Genomic DNA, 4,887 nt, shown 5'->3' with positions numbered 1-4,887 from the left:
CCCCGTTAAAAAAACTAGTGCCAATTAGCTTGTACATTACACTTTACCTGCACAAAGGAACATACTGCTATGCACATACCATAACATCTAAATGCACAAAATATGCATGGAAAAGTTGTTAACATGGAAACAATGAAAACAATTAAGACTAAACACGAAATGCACTCGCATAGACACTTCTTCGCACATATCCATTGTGACACATCCCTAATATATTCTTTATTTGAAAAACATGTGTATGACACTGCATTAAACTACAAACAAAGCACTGAAGAATTAAAATGCAAAAAAATTAAAATTTAAAAACCACAATAATAAATCTACATAATTATGTATGAACATGTATAATGCAGCTACCAGAACATCTATATGCACATACTACTCAACATTCTCCCCAGTTCCCCCTCCCATCCCGCCTCCCAGAGTCGGCGGTCTAGACACCAAACTCCCACCGAAGGAACACACAAAACCCCCCAAAACTGAGGCACACACAAAACCCCTCGAAACGGGGATTGAGAAAAAAACAATAGCAAAAAAAGGGGGATTGAGATTACCTTCAATGGAAACACCGTTTGACCTCCGTTGCCTCTTCGATCGGCGGACAGTAGACCCAACCATGTTGAACGCCTGAGTTGTGATGGAGAGGAAGACAGTGATGGAGAGCGAGAGTTGTGATGGAGATGGAGAAAGACGCAGAAGAGTTGTGATGGAGAAGGAGAGTTGTGATGGAGAAGACGCAGAGAAGGGTCAGAAGCTACGCAGATTTTCGAGGCAAAATTAATTACACGTTATAATTATAGTAATTGCGAAAATTACAAAACAATCCCTAATGTACTCTTAAGTCTGACGCACGTGGCAAAAAAGCCCAATTCATCTAGACCATTTATCTAAACTAATTAAGGGTCAGAAAAGGTGCTCACGAGCTCATCTGCCAAGGGGGTGTGCACCGGATCCAAAATCTATATATATATATATATATATATATATATATATATATATATATATATATATATATATATATATATATATGGAAGGGTTCAGGTGCGCGTATAGCTTCCCGTGCGGTTGTGCGGTTAACACAAAAGACTCACCTTAAGCATTAAAATGGCGCATCTTAAATACACAAACCATGCACATCAAGCACACAAACAAAGCATCTTAAGACACACAAACCACACACCTAAAGTTTTAAAATGACGCACCTTAAGTACGCAAACTACGCACCTTAAGCACACAAACCACGCACCTAAAGTTTTAAAATGGCGCACCTTAAGTTTCAACAATTAACGCACCTTAAGCATACAAATCACGCACCTAAAGAAAGAAAACAACGCACTTTAAGAAGGAAACCACCCACCTAAAGCTTTAGGCTGACGCACCTTAAGTTTCAACAACTGACTCACCCGCACACAAACCACGCACCTTAAGAAGGAAAACCACGCATCTTAAATTTGACCTAGATGCAAAAAAACCAAATTAACACCGAGATTTTTTAATCATTGTTAATCCTGAACGTTGATTTAGGCAATATGAATGACTCGGATTTAACTGCACAACCGCACGGGAGACACCCAACCGCACTAGAACTGAATTATATATATATATATATATATATATATATATATATATATATATATAGAAAGAGAGAGAGAGAGAGAGAGAGAGAGAGAGAGAGAGAGAGAGAGAGAGAGAAAAGTTCAAATGCGGTCGTGCGGCTATTTGACAAAATACACTAATAGTGTTAACAAAAGGCACCAATAGTGTTAGGAAAATGCACAATAATAAAATGCACAGATACACCAAAAAATGCACAATACACCCCAAAAAATGCACCATAACTCCCCACACCCTAATTGTGCATTTCTGAACACTATGTGATGCTTTTATTCATACCTAATGGTGCATTTTTTGTGATGCGTACCTAATTTGTGCATGTTTTTTGTAGTGCATTTCCTAACATTGTTGGTGCATATTTGTATAACTATTGGTGCGACCGCACTGACTGCACGGGAAGTCACGGCCACACCTGAACTCGACTCTATATATATATATATATATATATATATATATATATATATATATATATATATATATATATATATATATATATATATATATATATATATATATATATATATATATATATATATATATATATATATATATATATATATATATAAGGGTGTGTTTGGTTCGCACATGAGAATCGAAATCGGAATGAGAATCATATACTTGGTAATAGTAATGGGTTTTGGTGAAAGTATTTTGCATGTTTGGTAATATGGTCGAATTGGAATGATTGTCAATATTGATGTTTGGTTATGTATAATCCTATAATGCGAATAAAAGTTTTAAAAATAAAAAAATAAAAATTAATCCTAATATAATGACATCAAAAACACCAATATGAACAATAAATCAAAATAAAAATTTAAAAGTACTAATCCAAACTTAAAAATCAAATTATTAATATAAGATGGGATGATACCCCTTTTTAATTAGGGAATGTAATTTCTTAATTGAAAGGTAACCAAATCTCATAATTATATTTTAAAAAGTTATCAAGCAAACAATAAGTATGATTTTAATTCACATTCTTAATATGTAAATCAATGAACCAAACACACCTTAAGAACTATTTTTTGTAAGGGGATGTACTTGACACAAATCTTAATTCTCTTTATAATTGTTTGAAGGACAACTGATTAGATTATTTTATAATTTTGTTTATATCGACAAATATTATATTTGTATATTTTAAAGTTAAAACTTATAGTACTATAGAAATTTGTACTATACCCCTATATATACCATGTAAATTCCAATGATATTGTAGTAAAATGTTCAACACCGAACCCTTCTCAAATATATCAACAAAAAATATATATATATTTATATATACAAACTACATAAATGTTTATTGTTTACTTTATACGTACTTGTTCTTCCTCATCATCATCAACAACAACTACAACAATGCTAATGTTGTAGGTGTTAGGATCAAATATTTATCATTATGCCTAAAGCTTCAACCTAACAATCCTTCTCGGAATACTTGTGAGATCAAGTACTTACAATTATACTAAAAATTATAATTAGTAGCGAATATACAATTTTATTTAATTTCATTATATTTACTTAACCGTTAATATTACTTTTTGATAATAAAATGTTAAATTTGACCTTTCAAGTCCATGTTTAACAATAAGACTATTTGCCTCAGGTCTTTGCATAATTGGTTCATCGCTTGACTTAATAAAGGTCATGACTGGAGGTTGCAGTGTATAGTTTCGAATCCCACGAGAAACATGTATGGAAAAAATGACGACGACCTAAGGATGTTGGAAGGTCTGGATTTGATCTGATCCCTTGTGTTGGGTTTCAAATCCCACGGGAAACATGTATGAGAAAAATGACAACCCAAGGATGTTGGAAGGTCTTGTGCGCACATGAAAACTAGAATTTGACCAGATGGATACTAGGATCTGACCCGTGGGCTAATTACGCGACTTGTGATTTACATCCACAGAAATCATCCACAAGAACTTTAGGTGCAGGATCTTGCGGACTGAAGATTAGTTCGGCAAATTGGGATCACCTAAGTTTAAAAAAAAAAAAAAAAAAAAAAAAAAGCCCTATTTAATCAAAAGTGGGGTGCGTCAAACCTGAAAATGTCTATAAAATAGAATTCCAAATCCACGTCACACAAACTTAAACATTAGGCTATCTAGATTTAGAGAGAGGTGGACAAGGACAAAAAGGGTTGAGAGGAACAATAAACTAGCAAAGGGACGACTCATTACTATCTTTCGGCTAAAACATAAGATTTCTTATCATATTCAATTCTTACCAAACTTAGAGTCCGACAAATGCTTTCCTACATATATGAATTGTGTTCTGTTTCACCGCCCTCGCTCCGATCCTCTCATCTATTTATATATTACACAACATGGCTTCTTCAATATTCTTTAAATTGATGATATGTAGGAACAACAATTTCAACTCGAATACTTTTCATCTGCATTTGGATATACAGCCTTAAACACATAATAAACTTATCCTCTCATGTGTGCTACAATTGGATGGGTTGAAAACGATTGGAAACCCTTTTCCTTTCAAAAGATTCTTCAGAGAATGCGCGCTCAATGGTTCAATAGGCAATATTTGGGAGAAAAGACCAAGTGTGAGGATTATGTCCAAAGTAGACAGATCTTTTGTGCGCACTGACATTTGACCCTGTCTTCTGAACCAATGAGTCACCCTAATTTACATCATTCCAAATGCTTTGTCAAGTCAAGATGTGAGACTCTTGAGATTGGAGATTCAACCTTTAATTTAGGGAGAAGAATTGAAGATTCTTGAGATAATATAAGCGGGTTGAAGAAACTGAATACAAATTAATTATTAGCACGTTGGGAACGTTGCATAGTTGCATACCAACCGCTATGATATGGAACTGTGTCCACCTTGCAAGGTAGACACGGTTCTATGTTCATAATCGCTAAACTACATGTTCATAATTATAAAGCTATATATTCATAATTTTTTGAACTTCATATTCATAATTATTGAACTTTATATTCACAATTACAGAACTTTATGTTCATAATTACTGAACTATATGTTCATAATTATAAAGTTATATATTCATAATTTTTGAACTTCATATTCACAATTATTAAATCTTTATATTCATAATTACAGAACTCTATGTTCATAATTATGTTCACAACTCTATGTTCATAATTATATATGTTTATAATTTTTGAATTATATATTTATAATTATGAACAGTTTTGGAACCGTATCTACCTTGGAAGGTGGATACGGTTCCATAGCATAATTTGCCGTCGCACACGTAAGACTTATTTTCATTTTTTTTTTTTT

At 33.2% G+C, this 4,887-nt stretch overlaps 1 protein-coding gene across 1 annotated transcript in view; it reads left to right on the top strand.

Moving 5' to 3' along the window:
* The first annotated feature begins 1,674 nt into the window (after positions 1 to 1,674).
* Positions 1,675 to 4,887, top strand: part of LOC109157752 (putative 1-phosphatidylinositol-3-phosphate 5-kinase FAB1C) — a 24,838-nt gene continuing 21,625 nt past the window's right edge. Inside the window, exon 1 of the mRNA XM_019305595.1 lies at positions 1,675 to 1,695. The gene's annotated coding sequence lies outside the window, so the exon portion shown is untranslated. The remainder of the gene's footprint in view (positions 1,696 to 4,887) is intronic.

Source organism: Ipomoea nil, unplaced genomic scaffold (assembly GCF_001879475.1).
Source record: "Ipomoea nil cultivar Tokyo-kokei standard unplaced genomic scaffold, Asagao_1.1 scaffold0298, whole genome shotgun sequence".
NCBI classification, from domain to species: domain Eukaryota; kingdom Viridiplantae; phylum Streptophyta; class Magnoliopsida; order Solanales; family Convolvulaceae; genus Ipomoea; species Ipomoea nil.
This window is presented reverse-complemented; position numbering and strand designations above follow the sequence as displayed.